The 18,660-nt window shown below is 45.0% G+C and overlaps 1 protein-coding gene across 4 annotated transcripts in view; it reads right to left on the bottom strand.

The window, feature by feature from the left end:
• Nucleotides 1-18,660, bottom strand: part of TMEM38B (transmembrane protein 38B) — a 746,713-nt gene that overhangs the window by 646,763 nt on the left and 81,290 nt on the right. The window contains exon 2 of one of the 4 annotated variants that reach the window (XM_069630828.1): nucleotides 16,186-16,263. The exons of the other annotated variants lie outside the window; for them this stretch is intronic. The gene's annotated coding sequence lies outside the window, so the exon portion shown is untranslated. The remainder of the gene's footprint in view (nucleotides 1-16,185; nucleotides 16,264-18,660) is intronic. 4 annotated transcript variants of the gene reach the window in all.

Here is an 18,660-nt window from a genome sequence, read left to right on the forward strand (position 1 = left end):
TTATCTCACCCACTTTTACAGTTTAATAAACACCCTTGAACTGTGATCACGTGTCTATCTTTACTGTTGCAAGAATGAGTACCTTACACTACCCACCATCAGTGTGGTTTAAAAATGCACAAACTCATTTCAGTAATCATACTTGACACAGAGATGGTTCAGCATTAAATACATATTCATGGACATAGATGAATAAAAAGCAGTGGGTTAATATATAGAAATGGCACGGCCAGACCAGGAGGGGTAGGGTGGGGGGGGATTGTTGCACCTGTTAAGGATTTTAAAGGGGAACCACACTCCAGACCAGGACTCTTTATACTGGCCAGGGATGCAGTGCACAATCAGAACGCTTTTAGAATTATGAATTATGAATGATAAATTATGAATTTGGATTCAACTTTGAAAGGCAGCCAACCCGTCTCACACCCCCCTTAACGTACACCCATTTCGCAATGGACCATGAACCAGGCTGGTGTGTAATAATGAAATATTTATTTTAATTTTGAATAAAAATCAAACAAATTCAATATAGGGCAGCAATCACCAGTGTGGTGATAATTACACAGGGAAATGATAGAATACACTTAGTTTAACCTTCTAGCACAGGTGACACAATGCACAATTGAAAGAAAGCAAAATTACTTTTAGGGTAGTGCTTTAAATGGCACCACAGTTAAGCATTCCCCCTGCAACACCCCCTCAAACCCCTGTTAACCACATTTTGTGTGGGTGGAGAGGAGTAGCAAGGAGTCAGGGAAACTATGCAAAAATCAAATTAGATGTGTGTGCCGTAGTGTACATAGATGACATCTTAATTTGTTCAGCCACCGCCCAGGAGCACATAGCTCATGTTAGAGCAGTACCTTCGAAGCTACGACAACACCAGTTGAACGTCAAATTGGAAAAAGGCTCCTTTAATGTGACCTCAGTGGAATTTTTAGGATTCATTTTGTCACCATTGGGAATTCAGATGTACAACAGAAAAGTAGAAGCAGTTTTAACCAGGCCTTCCCCAATGTCAGTGAAAGGAGTCCAAAGTTTCCTGGGATTCTCCAACTTCTATCAGCACTTTGTTTCAGGCTTTTCTCAGTTAGTCCATCCAATAACTTCACTACTATGAAAGCACAAGAGATTTGCCTGGACCGGAGGATCAGAAGAGGCTTTCCAAACTTTAAAGAATACATTTACAACCGCTCCAGTTTTAAGACACCCACAGTCAGATTTACTGTTTGTGGTAGAGACCGACGTGTCCAGTGCTGCTATGGGAACAGTATTGTCCCAAAAGTATTTAGAAAACGGACAATTGTATCCAGTGACTTTCTGGTCCAAAAAATTCTCAGCTGCGGAGTTAAATTATCACAGAAAGAATTATTAGGACTAAGGAATGTCTTTAAAGAATGGAGAAACCATTTATTAGGGGCCCGTCACACCATCACGGTTCTTACCGACCACAGAAACCTGCAGTATTTATGCAATGCAAAGGCTCAGTCCTCAAGACAACTTTGTTGGGCATTGTTGTTTGCGGAATATGATTTTTTATAACCTACCGCCCTGGAGTACTTAATGGCAAGGTGGATGCTTTGTCAAATATCGGAAAGAGTGAGGATGTTCAAAATATCCCGGATCCAGTGAGCATTATTTCGGAAGAGAAGATGCTCGGAGTCACTAGATCTTCTGAAGAAGACCTGAAGTCACAGATTCAACTTAGCATGACCACTTCTGAGTTAGAGGCCTAGGAGTCAAAATGATCTAAGTGTTCAATTCAAGAAGGTTTACTATATTTCCAGGGTCGTCTTTATCTACCCATTCCAGAACAAACAAACACAGGTCACAGCAGATTATCATGGAGCGATGCTAGAAGGTCATCCTGGAATTGCTAAGACTACTGCCAAGATCAAAAGACATTTTTGGTGGCTTACTTGGCGGAAAGATATCAGGATTTCATCCAAACTTGCAGTATTTGCGCCCAAAACAAAAGTTCGAAGCAGAGACCAGCAATACTCCTTCAACCCTTACCTAATTCACCTCCACCATGGCATATCATATAAATGGACATCATCAGAGTTACCCCCTTGTTCAGGTTATAATATGATTTTATTGGTGGTGGATCTATTCTCTAAAATGGCTCATTTCATTGTCTTGAAAGGACTACCATTGGCATCAGTTTTGGCAAAAGTATCTTTAGAACACATTATACTACTTCATGGATTTCCGTCAGCAGTGATCTCTGATTGAGGGAGTCAATTTGTATCCCAATTCTGGAAAAGATGTTGTAAGATGGCTAAGATGAGGTGCGTTTGTCGACAAGTCATCACCCACAAACTAATGGTCAAACTGAAAGAACAAATCAAACCTTAGAACAATACCTTTGTTGTCTTCTCCACCAAACAAACTATTCTTGGGTGGATGTACTATGGGTTGCAGAGTACGCTTAAAACAATTCTGAGCACACTTCTACAGTGCATACTCCCTTCTACATTCTTAATGGTTGCCATCCCCGGACCTCTACTTTTGATCCACCAGATTCTGTAGAGATGCCAGCAGTGCAAGATCTTCATGAGAACATTTCTCAAGTACAGAAGGAAGTCTTAGGGCATATAACTGTTGCGAAAGATAGTCAAAAGAAATTTGCTGACAAACTTTGAAGAAAATCTACAAATTATCAAGTGGGAGACAAGGTAAGGTTAGCTTCCAAACACATCACACTGAAGGGGCCACGTACATTTCAGCCCAGATTTCTGTGGCCATTTTCAGTGGATGCTGTCATCAACCCCGTAGCAGTAAGATTAAACACTACCATCTCACATGCAAATTCATCCAGTATTTCACGTTTCCCTATTGAAACCAAGGAATCCAGGTACCAGGCTACAAAAATCTCCCAAGCCCACGATTATAGATGGAGAACCCAAATTCCTAGTGAAAGACATTTTAGATTCCGAGATTGTCATAAGAAAACTGTTTTACTTAGTAGATTGGAAAGGTTTTGGTCCACAGGACAGAACTTGGGAACCCAGTTCTAATGTTCATGCTCCCCAATTACTTCAAAAGTTTCATCAGAATCACCCAACCAAGCCATCCTTGGGAGGGGCCATGGGGGTGGGACTATCATGATCACAGCCAGAGTTCATAGTCTTGATTCAGGCATTCAGGCCAGGCGGGATTCATTGCATAGATCAGCGGGTTAAAAGTGGGTGTTAACTTGGCACACATGGCATTTACACCATTCACAGCATTGAAATACCATAGACCTCCATAGGGTTACAATAGAGTTACAATACCCATAAGATGGCCGCATAGAGGGTCATGGACAAGCAGCAGCATTTAACTAGTCATTTGTCACAGAGAGCTACTTAAGCTCTGCCCCCGCTGGAACGCATGCTTTGCGTTTTCTCCACTGACAGCGGTGTAATGCTACCAGCGCTTCTGCTCACAGAACCTGAAGAATTAAAGAAAAGAAATATTAATACTTTGAATAGCTCACAGAATATCCACAGATCACAGTCCAGACTTACCTGACCAAAGTATTCCTTCTCTGCAGTCTTCAGTTGAAGAATATTTTTTCGTCAGTGCCTCTTCAGTCTGCAGTCTTCGTTCGCAGCCGCAGCACCTTCCGAGTTTTTCTCAGTATTCCGAAGACCTTCAGAAAACAAAGGTATTTAGTTAGAAAACGAACATTACTGAGTTTGAGTGAATAAAATTTCTAAGCGCATACGTACCTGAAGCTCCACAATGTTTTTCCTCACAGTTGTTAACCGTGCTTCACAGCAGAAGGTTGCAGACTTTCAGATAAGACAAACTTATGTTTTTTCAACGTTTTCTTGCTCCGATTACACACGCAACCACTTCGCAATCCAAGTCCTTTTCCTGGGTGCTGAAAACTCTTCATTTGATACGCGCTTCAGCAGTTGCAATTGCGCTAACTCTCCACGAGAAAGAAGGGGTCCATATTCTTCTCCTTTTAACTTTGAAATTTTCAGTAAAGCCTTTTGTTCCTCCAAGAACCTGCAAAGAGAAAGAAGAATAAAGAAGTTAGCACAAGAGATCTCTCCAACTTGGAAAACTATTAATTCTCAGAAAGACAACAGTTTTTTTCTCATTTGTTTCTCCTGTCAAGAGACTCATTACTATAAAAAGACACCTTCCGACTCTTCCAGAGTTCCCTAGCATTCCAGTTTTTAGAAACACAATATCAACGCGCCCCTGTGAGACAGCAGGATGAAGAGCTCGATAAACCTAAAACACAGGTGAGGAGGTGGTCTCAAATTCAGAAGGGAGGTTATTTCTGGATGAAGATATACATATACTCATAGTAGTTCTTACCTTTTTAACACTTACAGTCCCTCCATACTTATTATCTATCTTTCCTGACAGGGAAAGAATCCAAAAGCTTCAGTGTAACAGATCAACAGGCCCAAAGATCATCACGCTCCTGAGGAGTCCAGGTAAGCGTTACATATACAGCAGGCCACAGAATATGCACTCACCAGTTACCATTGGCACAGGATAACTGAGTCTTGGTGACTAATTAATGGTGTGCTGTGTGCATATGGAGAACCTAGGGGGGCGAGTGGCTTTATGCCTCTGTAGAAGCTTTCAACTTGAAATGTGATGTTTAGCCCTGACACATAGTATGTACAGTCAACCATCTTGCCTTGCCTCCCCAGCTATGTATGCCTTGCTGTCTGGCTGTTAACAAAGGGTCCAAATTATCTTAAGAAGTACACATGTTAACACGTGTACATTAATACTCTTTAGGCGTTACCCAAAGACATATTTGTACGATAATCTTATCAAAGCCATGGCAGTAGCAGGGGGATGGAATTCTTACACATAGCATTTAGTGCCAGATAGCAGAACGTAGCTTTAGCCAAGGCTAATATGAGAAACAGTTCTATTACAAATGGATATCAGAATATAGACTATTCTATTTCAGCAAGCATGCATAGAAGAAATACAATGTTATGCTCCCTATGCACTAGGGTCATAAAGCAGTCCTTTGCTCAGGTCAATTGCACGTGTTGGGTAGGAGTGGGTATTTAAAAACACAAAATACACTGCCCTGGCTGGACTGGTCTTCCAGGACACGGATTTACAAAAGGTATGTAAAATGACTACTTATAAAATCAGAGAGGTGATGGGAGACCTTTCAGTTCATAGGGTAGGATATGATATGGCATTTATAACGTGCCTGTACACAAGTGTTTATAGGTACCACAAGACGAGGGAGGGAAGACAGTGGGAAGATAAGACAAACAATCCTACTAGGCCTTGTGTCATTCTGAATCGTGCAAGTGTGACAATGCAAGTTGCAGGGGGGAGGGAGCAGGGAGAAGTGCAGGGGAATGTGCAAACAGATCAGCAAGCTCTGAGTAAGTGCAGCCAGGGAAGCATGGCTCTGGGTAAGTGCAGGAGACGGGAGCGCTGTAGGGGGATACAGCCCCTAACTGTGCGCTATGCCCAGAGGCAGTGTAGGGAAAAACGGTCATGGAGGAGCCTGGTACCCAGTTAACATGAGATACCAAGCGATCAGTCGGTGCAGCAGAACAGGTAAGTTAGCAAGGAAGTGAGAGAGTGAAGGCATAGGAGTAAAGGAAGGTCTTGAGCTGCTTCTGGAACTTTAGGTGGTCTGGCTCAAGACTGAGAGGGTCAAGGAAGCCATTCCAGAGGGATCTTCTGGGTGAGCTTCTGGGGAAAGTGGGAAGAGGTAGAATACAACTGAGGAGGTGCAGCTGGAAGTGGGATCCAGTGACCAGATCGCTAATGTGAGGAGAGAAGGCGAGTGTGGAGTCGAAGATGACACCAAGGTTTTTTGCCTCCCCGGAAGGAGAAGGGAGAGAACCCAAGGAGGGCAGCCAGAGTGAGAGAGGGGGATCCAACGAGAGGGGTCTCTGTCTTACTGGCATTAAGGCAGAGATAGTTGGAGGCGCACCAGTCCTGAATCACGGATACAGTCAGGAATGAGCGAGGGAGTAGATGAGGCTGAGGGGAGCCTGAAAGAGCTGTGTGCCTGCCACATAACAAAGTTATAGGAGAAAGTGGAGATCAAGCGTGGCAAAGGGACCAGATAGACATTGAAGAGCCAAGGTGAGAGGATAGAGTCCTGGGGAAGACCACAAGTGGTGGAGAGAAAGGACCCAAGTTGGACCTGGGAGGGCCAGTCTAGGAGGATGGAGGTCAGCCACGCCAGGGCCTGATCCGTGACGCCCAGGTTCTCACTGAGTCGACTGATCAGCATGGCGTGATTGACCATGACAAAGGCATAGGAAAGGCCAAGAAGGATGAGGACAGAGGGAGAGCTGGAGTCAAGATTAGAGAGCAGATCTTCATAGGTGTTCAGGAGAGCTGTTTCCGTGCCTCTGGCTGCTCTGAAGCCAGACTGATGGTCATGGAGACAACCAACAGATTCAGTGTGGAGAGTAAGCTGTGAGATGGCCAGATTTTCCAGGAGTTTGCCAAGGAAAGGAGTGATAGCAATCGTGTCATAGTTTGTCAGATAGGTATGATCGGCATAAGGCTTTTTTTTAGGCGGGGCTGCACAAGGGAGTGCTTGAGGAGAGAGGGGAAAGATCCAGTGGCTTAAGAGTGATTGCAAAAATCTAACAAGGCTGGAGCGAGGGTGGCAATGTGGTCCTTGATGGTTCTGAAAAAGCAGGGGAGCACCTGTTTAGACAACACTTTCATAGATCGGACTTGTCTAGAAACATTGTCATTTATTTTGTACATTATTTTTAACAAAACCTCAGAGCGAGCCAGAGGAAATTATTGTGATATAATGACCCACCTCCAGGTTATGTCCAGAGATTAAGCCAAGAGCCATAAATAGGGGAGAGACATTACATAACAACTCCTCCTGAAGTTTGTAAGGCTATTAGCACAAAGTGAAATGAAGCTCTGGTGTTCAAGAAAAACCGGTGCGTTTAATACTATGCAACGTGCACATAATGAATTAGTAAAATAAATGTGATTTTGTTTGGTAATATTTAAAAATAAACAATGTTTTTGTAAGGTAAACATTTTAATTGTAAAGTTGGTTGATATGTAACAGTTTTAGCATATGCTTGCCATTAATTTACTCTTGCTGCAGACTATTCTGTCAAGGGGTGTCTCTGGGTGCACCTCCCCAGACCTCTATTCAGGTGCTGATTCGGATGATGAGACCTATGTGGCGTTGCAGGTAAGTGTTTCTGGACGGGATTCTGTTCCGTCCAACCCACCTGCACCAGGGGTAGAACCCTCTATGGGGATGTCAGTGTTGGTTAGTCAGCCTTTGGCGGTTACGGGTGCAGGGTCACACTCTACAACATTTGATCCTGTTCCTTGGCCAGTGGATCAGAGGGGGAATGCAGTCCTGCAGCCTCAGGCAGTGCCGGCACAGCAAGGCGCAGATCGCCTTGCCCCAAACAGGTGTGGTGCCCGCCGACGTGGTGGCCGTACGCCACCAGGCAATACCGCATGGGAACAATCCATGTACGGTATGGCAACCCAACAGGCAGCATCAGTTGAGATGATGGCTCAAGCAATGGAGAGGGTGGCCACTTCCATTGTCCCCCCCTGAAAGGCAGATGGAGCAACTACAGTTAACAGACTCCATTTGCCAATCACACAGGGAGGACATGTTGGCGTCCAACAGGGACAGACGGACGGCACTGGAGACTACGCCAATCGATATCAATAGAGTCCCAGGGCCACAGGGAAGCCCTGAGGGTAGAACTCCATCACCTCAGGGAGATTCTTGTTGACCTAGAGACTTCCACTAACTTTAGGACAGAACAGCAGCTGGAGCGGCTCACACGTTCACTCTCAGCTGAGATGCAGGCAACTCGGGAGGAGATCCGGGCATCACGTCAGGTGCTGCATGGGGATCTCCGCACTATAATCCTCCAGAACGAGACCTTCCACACCTGCATGCTTGCTGCCATGGAGGACCATACCAGGGCTTTGCGTGGGCTGCCTCCCATAGCACCACCACCTCCTGTGGCCGCAGCAGAGGGTGTTCAGAGCGACAGCAGCAGTTCTCCCACATTGGCATAGCCGTGCAGGCCATGAGCCCATGGAGGTGTTTTTTTTCCCCCAACATCCACACAGGCAGCTGTTGGTGCGCACCCTGTCCTCGGACCTCCTAGGTGTCGCCCCCCACCCCACCCTGGCCCACACATGGCCATTTTTGATTTTTGATTATTTTTTGACAGTGTGTTGCCTTGTGTGGCTCCCATGGGCATCCACTGTATTCCGGCTGGGCACATGCAGGCTTGTCCTGAGTTTGGGTTCGATGCTTGGGTTCGTGAGACACACACCCCTCCTGCTTCCCGTTTCCATGTGCTTGCAAAGGGTGTGACCAAGTAAGTGACAGTGATGTACACAGTGATGTTAGGCTCCCATGAGCTGTGTGGGCAGTCTGTAGTCAATACTGTGTAGACATTCCTTGTGTATATTGTTCTTGTATTGTCCACTGCATGTTGTAATTATGTATGCTTCTGCTTCCATGTCTCCCACTAAATTTGCAGGTTCATTCCTCATGTCTTCACAAGGCCGTCTACTTTGGAGATGGAGTTCATATTGTATGCAGTACACAGACAAGTTTTGAAGCCTGCAAGACTACAGTTGGAAGGGGGCGATGTGGTGGCATATTCAGGTTGTAAGACTACGACTACTTTAACTTAGTACTGTCACGTTTTAGTTATGTTTGAGCTTGTGTAGCTGCATTGTATTGTTGTTAAGTATTTGGTCATGTGTGTTGTTAGTTCAACATTACTGGGAGCATATTGTGTGTGCCCAGTTTCCATTAGGGACACTGTACTTTGTGACACTTGTGTCAGGTTTTCGGATTGCTTTGCTTGCTCTCACATAGCATGACATGCCATGGTGTGTTGGGTGGCGGTGCTGGGGAGGGGTTGGGTGACATGGCACTGTTCTCATGTTGTATTTTGCAAGGGGGTAATGCATTTAGCAGCATATGTGTCTTTTGATGACACAGCATTGGTGGTGTCTGTAGGTAGGGACCAATCTCAGGCTAGTATGGTTGTGACAGTTGACTGACCCATATGTCATCATCAGACACAGCGCTACGCTGGACTAAATCATTCCTAGCAGACAGAACTGAAACCGTCTGGATCAAACCCTTCAAATCCACCCCACGAGTCAACGACTGTGGAGTACCACAAGGATCCTCACTATCTCCACTGTACTTCAACATCTACCAAACCCCAGTAATCAGAATCTTCAAGAAACACAACATCAAATGCTACAACTATGCAGACGACACTCAAATCATCTACAAGATCGAAGACACCCAAGCTGATCATTCAAACTTAACCGACTGTCTAAAAGAAGTCTTCAACTGGATGAATGCCAACAACCTGAAAATCAACCCAGGAAAAACCGAAATCATGATCATAGCCAAAGACCAAGAGAAGGAAACCGCCATCCCGTGGCCAACGGAAATGGGATCTACACCATCACCATCTAAGGTAGTAAAAAATCCGGGAGACAACACCCTAACCTTAGAACCGCAAATAAACGCAACAGTCAAGAAATGCTTCTTCCTCCTCCACACGGCAAGAAAAATACTACCTTTCCTCTCCTTCACACACAAAACACTCACCATCGTCGGCCTCATCATGTCAAGTATCGACTATGCAAACAGCCTCTACCTCGGTATACCGGAATACCTACTGAAGAAGCTACAACGGATCCAAAACGCTGCAGCCAGACTACTCCTCAAACTATCCAGAAGAGACCACATCACCCCGGCCCTAAAAACACTACACTGGCTCCCATTAAAACAGCATATCATCTTCAAAACAATGTGCATAACGCACAGGGCAATCAGCGGACAAGGAGCAGAATTCCTACAAAAAAAAATAACAATCTACAAGCCAACGAGACCGCTCAGGTCAACCAACGAAATCCGACTGGAACAAAAACCTTACATCAAGAAGAAACTCGGAGGCACCGCTTTCTACCACTTAGCCGCGAAAACCTGGAACAACATCCCAAAAAAAATAAGGAACACCAAAGACCACCTTAAATTCAGAAAATTACTAAAAACCTGCCTCTTCAACACCGGAGACTAAAACCGAAACAACAATAAGACAAACGACTCATCAAAAAAGGACATTGACAAACCCCTAGAACCGACAGAAGTACCCTGGGCACCAGTAGGGCTGACGCTGGACACAGGGGTCCACCCGCGAGACCCAGAGAAATGGATACAACTACTCCAGCCAACCCTTACCATCCCCCACCGCCCGTACAGCCACAACTAGGTTCCACGAGGCTGTGGAACGGACAAGATACCACCAATCACCACACAACCGGGTGTATGGACACTAGCAGCGGCGCTAGTCATGTGGAGGGGGTGAGGAGCATGCAAGGTTATTAATGGAGCGGGCGGAGGGGACAGCTAGATCCTCAAATGGCCTCAAATGGAAAAACGGGCACGTACCTCCTGAGGCTCAGGGTGTACAAGCATCCCGTCGGGTAAGATTACACAAGCCCAATCGGTTCAGTCCAGGATAGAGATGACTAACGAATACCATTAACAATTTCCTTCTCTGCATACACCTCTCAAACTCCAAACCAAACACAACCACAAACCTCTAGCGCAGCAAACCGCACGAACTTCACTACACTGCAACAACAAAACAAAAAAACACATAGACTCGCACATCAGCACACGACGACTACCGGCCGCATACACCCCAGGCCCAGCCGACGGAACCACCGGGCTGTGGCTGCCAACAGCACATCACTGCAATCTTGCACTTTTCCAGCCTCCACCCACTAACCCACCCTCCCCCCCTCTTTCAGAGCCGCCAGAGCGCCAGGGGACCACTCCGGTGGTGATAGTGCGCGGTACAAATGACCTTTAACATTAACATTAACATTTACAAAAGTGAAAGCAATGCTCCACGTTCAAGCTTTCACTTTGGCGCAATAATTTAGGTTTAGTGCATTGTTGAAAGAAATCCTACAGGGAAATTACATTGCGGTGTCCCGAATGTAGAGAAATTATTTCTTTTGTTTCCCTGGCTGCTTCTGAAGTCAGAATGTCTGCAATGCAGTCAATACCAGTAGTTGTTGACTGCATTTCTGACTGGCTGATAGGAGGTAAATAATAGCTTTCCTAGACTAACAAACGACTTGCCCACTACGGTTAAGTTCACTGAGGTTTGCTTTTGAACTCTGGTGTACAACACAGGTGTACAGGAGCAGCAGAATGCCTCTGCAGGAAGTCCCGCTCCCCTACTACCTATATGTGGCAGCCTGAAAATGTGCCATCTTGGACACCAGCAGTTGTGACTATTCCGCTGTGAATCTTCGAGAGAAGGAATCCACTAAGAAAACCCTATCAGATGTATTCCCGAAGAGATGACAATCCCGTGGAGGAAGTTCCTGAAGAAATATGAAAAGAGCAAGAGGAGTTGGTGACGTCATAAGACACGAGCATGACGCACAGAGAAGACTGGCTGAAGAGTGTATGGACCTTATAGAAACTGATGACGAAGTAAAGAATCAAGTAAACTTTCATATGCAAAACAAAGATTGCACGTGTGAAGAGCACTGCAGAAAATGCGAATTGTTCGATAACTGTACATATGCAGCCACGCAAGTAGATCAAGTAATCTTAGAAGCTGGCTATACGTAGTGAATAGATTGCTGGATATCGGTGTCACAACTTTAGTAAGTTCAAACCCATCGAAAGAAGAGCTGAGGGCTGTGCCGCAGCAAAGAATGAGCTAAAATCATGGATGAGTCTGGAACGGCTGCCTAGCCTGGTGTCAAGGATGAAGCAGCCAAAAACTGGTTATCTATCTTTGAAGGCAGTGGACGTGAGACGCTGAATCATCCCTTGTTAAGGTGCAAAGAAAAAACACCATGTGTCCCAAGTTGTATTTGTTAGGCAGAAACCTGTGCAGTTCCCTCTGGGACCACTGCAAAAGATTTAAGACTACAGGGGTTTGGCAGTAAACCCACTTGGTAGCAGTCTGTACCACACAGATTCACTTGGTAGTTGTGGCTGAGAAGTCGGACTTCCCTCAAGAAGAGTTAGGCAGTATACAGAGTATTCACAATAGGTCCAAAGAACATAGTAGAACAAGTAAACACTGACAAGAGCTTGGTGTAAAAGAGATATGATTATTTATTTAAAACCACATCTACAAAAACACACAGGCACTAATAGTAAGCAATTCAAAAACACGGTCACTAAAAGATATACACTCCCTTAGAAGAATATTAGACAAGTCTTAAGTAAAGCCCCACTTATTTTCAGACAGCGGTGAGCGCTTAACAGAGATGGCACTCTAATAATTTGTTTAAAAAGGGAGAGAAAAGCAGAGTATAATATGAAACAGATCCCAACACTTTCATAAGAACAAAACAAGAGAGGAAGGCAAGTAAAACCGTGAAGTTAGAGTTCAGCAGGCCGGATCCACTTTAAGAGGATCAGAACGAAATCTGTCCAAGGTCAAACGGTTGAAGTGCACAGGAGTCTTGCAAAGGTTTAGAAAGAGTTGGACCAAGAGAAAGGGACCAGTTAGAGGGTCAAGGCGGCCAGCCCAGTCCAGAAGGTTAAGGGGTTATTACCTTGTAGCAATCTTTAGAAAGGGAGGCCTGGCGGACACGGTACCTTAAAGTGGTGAGAATACTCCTGCGGGGGCAGTTGTTCCTGGCAGCGGATGCAAGTCGGTGCTTCGTCCGGGGGAAGAGAGGATCTCGTCGGGGAGGAAGACAGGAGTCCGTTGCACTGCCAGGGAAAAAACCAGCCGCGGAGTTCTCAGGTAAAAGGAGTGGTCCTTTTATTCGCGGTCCAGTGGTAAGTGGCTATCCGGTTGCCGGGGTGCTTGGCACGGGCAATTCGACCACAAGACGTCCTGGGATGCGAAGAGAAGAAGGTAAACTGGTTGTGCCCACCAGTCAGGGGAAGAAGCCTCTCCAGCCGGGAGATCTTCTCTGTCGTCGGGAAGTGGTGAGTCGGTTCCGCAGGGCTCCATCGGTGGTGTCATCATGGTAGGTCGGCTCAGCTTCTCCCTCATCGGATTCTCAGGTCCTGTGGCGACTTCTGAAGTTCCAGTCCCCAAACCCCTGCTTTTATGCAGCACATCCCCATTCACTCAGCCTAGCTGTCAATCAAACATGCTAAGTGGTGAGCCGGCCGGCTCACCACTTGGGCCAATCACACAAGAGTGCGACTTGAGTTACCAAGGTAACTCAGTCCAGGGTGCCTAAAACTCTCCCACACTCCCTGTGGTACCCAGACAGAGTGGCACCACTTTTGGAGGCTTCTGTGGAGAAGGCCGCCAAAAAGTGGAACAAAGGGCTCGACTTGGGTTGGAGTCACAGAAGAGAACACAAATGCCATTTTAGAATCGAGTCCTGGCAAAAAATACCAACCGGCGAATTAATATTAATTAAATAAACTGGCGGTATGTTCGAGGCTATGAGTATTAAATAAAGTTGGTAGCCTCGAACAATGGGAAAATCCCATAGGGATATATTCGCGGTCGAATATAAAAAGTAGTATCCACTGCCACCAGCCAAAACTCGATCAGGGGGGACAGAGACATGCCCCCTCGACTAACAGACCCCGGGGCAATCGAATTGCCCCGACCAGTACGGTTTGTACTGGTTTCTGTTAATAATTTGGGACTAGTAAAGCCAATGTTGACTTTACATGCCCTGGGAGACAGTAGTCAGTCCCAGGGTATGGGGTCTATGGTGGGGTGTCACTATGACACCACTGTGTTAATGCACGGAGGGTGCTGTGTAACACACATAGTAAAAACACATGAGACCCTATGGAGTAAAGGACCCCATAGCGCATAAAACACATTAACAGTCAAAGGAACACCATAAATCATGTCCAAGAGTGGGAGAAAGAGTCGCAGGAGAAAAAAAACAAACTCCAGAAATCCAGCAAAGCTGCTGGGGGACTCACTAGGTTAGGAAATTCAGCCTAAAGAGAGAATTCTCCCTAACAGTATTCATTTAAGACAATTAAATACTGCAAAATGGCCCAAATTGCGATCTCCTGACACGTGAGCCAAAGATGGAAATAGAAGTTAGGCATGCAGTTCCAGAACTATGATACAGCGTGCCTGTACTCCCAAATATTCTCGGAGGCAAGAATACTTGCAAGGCTAAGTTCAAAGACACTCTTCATGGCAGAAGGCAGGGGTGATGAGAGACGATGGGCTAATTGGGTGGGAGGGTAAAGTCATGTCCACCTCCCGAAACCTGGGGTATGAGCTTACGTGCTGATGGTGAGCCGAATGTTCCAGACTGGCATGAGCATGCCAACCAATTATAGAGGGCCATATAACGAAGGGCCTTATAGTTTGAGAGCCAATAATGTGCTGTGTATCTAATAATTGATGAAGATGACTTGCACTAGGGGTGGGCATGAGTTGTCCACCTGACAGTAGATGTCCAAACACAACCCAAACCCTTATAGAAAGTATACTTAGATGTTCCCCTTGAACCTATCACAACCCCCCGTAGGTTTTTGTTATTTGACACGTAGTATGACGTCACGTATGATGAATTCTTGCTATAAAAGGGTAATTCTTTATGAAATGCTTGGAGAAAAGGCTGTGCAACATCCGTTGATGTCAGTTGTAACTCCCTGTTTTAGTCAATTGATATTTAAACAGACAAACCTGCCATCTTCCTGAGTTGGTCTAATGCATGATATGCTACCCAAAGGACCTTATGTTCACAGATGACATATGAAAGGCAGAGTAAGATGCATGATGTGTAACCATTTTCACAGAACAAACTTTTAGAACAGAGGCCTGCCCAAACTTGCATTTTTGATAAGGTCATTCTACATGAAAAACACTCAAGCAAGTGATTGATTCAAAGTATGCATAGGATATTATCATAAGAGGGCATTTATTAGAATTTCTTGTTTGCTGGAAACTGGATGTGGGCTTTCCAATGAAAGTATGCTAATATGTTTAAATATAGGTTATTGGTTTTAAAATAATGATACATTGAAAGCCCTTTATACAATGTTTGATTAATAGAAAAACACATTTTAAAAGTGTAATCCAGAGTATTTAAGCACCATCTTCATGGACCTGTGATCAACATGAAGAGCTATGGTGAAAATCTGATTAGGTGCAATTCCATCTTTTACTATTAGTAACCTCGGAGCTGGACAATATTAAAGTTGTGATTTGCATAGACTACATGCCCTGGGTAGGGCATTAGTAATACATACACCAGTATCACAACCAGTAGTAGTCAGCTGTAAGTCCTATGCTGTGGCATTTTTCAAATTATGCTATTACCCAAACAATGGTTGGCAAATGAAGGGGGGAAAAAGGAAATACAATGGTGAACAAAGAAGACGTTGAATTGCAAATTCACAAAAGGGGGAGACCGAATGCATAAAAAAGAAAAAACATGATTCCTTGCTGAAAATCAACAGTTTATATAAACCTTAGCATGTTATGTGGTCAGCTACCTTAAGGAAGGTCAGTAATGAGAGCTGAAGTTTGTGATTAGGTTATTGGTTTCTATTTATTTTTGTTTCGAACACTTATCAAGCATCCAACCGTATACTACCATCATGGAATGTTGACATGTTTTTAAGACGAAGCCTGTGCAAAAATCCTTGAATAATACCAGAGATAAGGGACGGGAGAACAGCATGATGGTCAAAAAGATCTGCAATGGGATTGACATGTCTAGACAGAGCACTTTGGCTTCCATTCACAAGCATTAACAACAATGTTCATGATGTGATCATTGACTCTGTGCCATGGAGGGGTGTATAGTTTTCCTAAAACCTAGGATTGAAGTTCATGGTTACAATGCTTTCCAAATGTTTACAAGGGAAAAATAATTGTGGAGTGTTTCTCTGGCACTGGGCAGGATGTGTGCGAAAATAGCTTCTATAAAAGGATGGTCCAGGAGAAGCTCTAACTTTACAGTTAGTGGTGGCGTTATCAAAATGCTTTGATTGTAAGATGAAACTAAACCAGTATAACTGCGACGTGGTCGCTAGAGAGGTTTTGATAAAGGCTAGATCAGAAGAGTGAAAAGGTAATAGAACAGTGGGCTTTGTGGCTATTTCATCTATGAAAATAATGAAAAGTTTATCAGAATCATCTAATCCAGTAGAGTTCTTTTGAAGCGTTGCAAGCCTTGCATACCCTTGTGGTGAAATAAACTTACTTGAAATTTCCGATTCATTTTTTGAAGGCTCTCAGATGGGAAACAGTGTTTATGGAAGTAGGCCAGCTGGATCAGCGCCTGATTCAGTAAAGAAAGCAGAGTTGAGATTTAGACTTGGAGATCTCGGAGATGGACAAATTGATTCATTATCTGAGACAGAAAGTGCTTCCTGTGGGAGGGGCTACATTGTCTAGGGGGGGAAGATGAGAAAGATGAGTGGCCAGACTTACTAGGATTAATGAAAGACCAAAGGAATTGATCAACCGTAATCGGAGAAATGAGCATACACATTCAAAAACATTGAGCAAAGCCACGAGGCACCCCACGAGAAATTATAAGGATGTAAATGGTAGGACAAGAAACGGTCTTCAAACCAGGGCTTCCATGTTGTGGATTGAGACAAAGGAACTGTAGAGTTTGGACTGGTAAATACAGAAATCACCTATAACAAAGGGACTGGAATGGGAGACACAGCCCTACAGATAAGGGGTGTATCAGTCACGTGTACTCCCTAAAAATAGGCAAATACTCCCAAAAAAGAAAAATGGGAAGTAAAAATACTCCAGGGAAAAATAGGAAACAGACACAAGTGCCTGTTCATCTGCTTTCACACACACAGATCCCCAGATGCGTGTAGATCAGTAGTTCACATAGAGCCACAATATGAAACTACTATTATTACTAGCTGATCTGCAGAGGAAAAAATGTAGAATGAAGAAGCGACAGAACAGTATTGTATGAGCATGGTTTGCACATAGAGGCGGACAAGCCTCAATCACACAGAGAACAGACTTTAAGGTCTCTTGACTCCTGCTGCCAAAGCAAGAGTAAAGCCATTGAAAGATTCTTATGTAAATCATATAACATATGATTTCGTAAATTGCAAAAGGGGCATGTTATTATATTATATGTGATTTTGATAACATTTAACAGTTGCAAACCAACATGCACTACGTAATTACTCTTGTCATACTGCTGCACAATTAAAGTCAATCAGTTTGCTTTCACCATGATGCCAAGGCAGACCCCATAACAATTTGAGTTTTCATCATGTGATCAAATAATCCATTTGATGTTCCTTTTCATTGTTAACTCGCAGACATGCCATCCATCGCCCAAACACGAGACCTTTCCCCTCAGACTCCACAGATTTTGAAAAGCTTTTCGAAGGGGCTTGGAATGGTAGACGCTGTAGATTATGCAAGCCCTGCCCACCCCTTGAAGCCATTAGCCTAAAGAATGTACCCAAGAACTTCACAATATTGAAATCTCAAATGGAATAAAAGACGTCTCAGGCGAGTGGTGGGCAGCATCAGACCCTCCTGGGTCATGATCTGACCAGATGCAGCCATTTGTGCAGCACCCTAGCCCCTTGTATGCATCCCCTCACCCCGGCTTCCCTCTTCCAGCTCCTCCCACCTCCCCATCCCTCGCCTGCGCGCTGATTGGCTCTTAGGGCCGGTTTGCTGTAGTCCAGCACAACAGAGCTCCCTGCTCACTCGTTTTGGTCCCCGGCGAGGCAGGTGAGTGGTGGGCAGCATCAGACCCTCCTGAGTCATGATCTGACCATATGCGGCCATTTTTGCAGCCCCCTGCATGCATCCTCTCACCCGGCTTCCCTCTTCCAGCTCCTCCCGCCTCCCATCCCTCCCCTGTGCTCTGATTGGCTCCTAGGACGGTCTTAACCAAGCGCTCTGCCCATGCAGTCCTGCGGCTAAGGACCCAAGGCAAAGGGCGGCTCCAACAGAGGCGGCTCCAGGTTGTGTCTGCAAGTGTCGCAGGGGAAACCACTGAAGTCAACCGTCAATCAGCAACTACTAGGACCAGTATGGTAGGAGCGGCCTGGGTTGGGAGTATAGCAGTTACTCTACCCTCGAATCCTAACCGCTTAAGCAAACCTATCTAAAACACTGATTATTCCCACTGCCTCCCTCCCTCCAACACTCTGAAATCTACCTGTGCTTAGCATTGACATTGTGAAAGATGGCATGTGCTACACTGATTTGGAATTGTGAACATTAGCCAGAGTCGCTTCTGGTTAGGATTGTGAATGTTAGCATGTGCCACACTTGGATGGACTCTTAGACACTAGGCTGCGTCGCATCTGTCCCACACCCATGGTAGAAATGTGATTGTTAGCATGTGTCACACCTAGATTGAAAGCTTAGACATTAGCCTGCGCCGCATCTAGTTAGGATCGTGAATAACCGCATGTACCACACTTAGCTGGAACCTAGACACAAGGCTGCATCGCATCTAGATAGAAATGTGAATGTTAGCATGCCCCACACCTGAAAACGTGAATGTTAGCATGTACCACACCCATGATAGAAATGTGATTGTTAGCATGTGGCACACCTAGATGGAATCTTAGACATTAGCCTGTGGCGCATCTAGTTAGGATCGTGAATATCACCATGTGCCGCACTTAGATAGAATCGTAGACACTAGGCTGAGTGGCATCTAGATAGAGAT

The sequence above is a fragment of the Ambystoma mexicanum genome, chromosome 6q (assembly GCF_040938575.1).
Source record: "Ambystoma mexicanum isolate Mex_15411 chromosome 6q, UKY_AmexF1_1, whole genome shotgun sequence".
NCBI classification, from domain to species: domain Eukaryota; kingdom Metazoa; phylum Chordata; class Amphibia; order Caudata; family Ambystomatidae; genus Ambystoma; species Ambystoma mexicanum.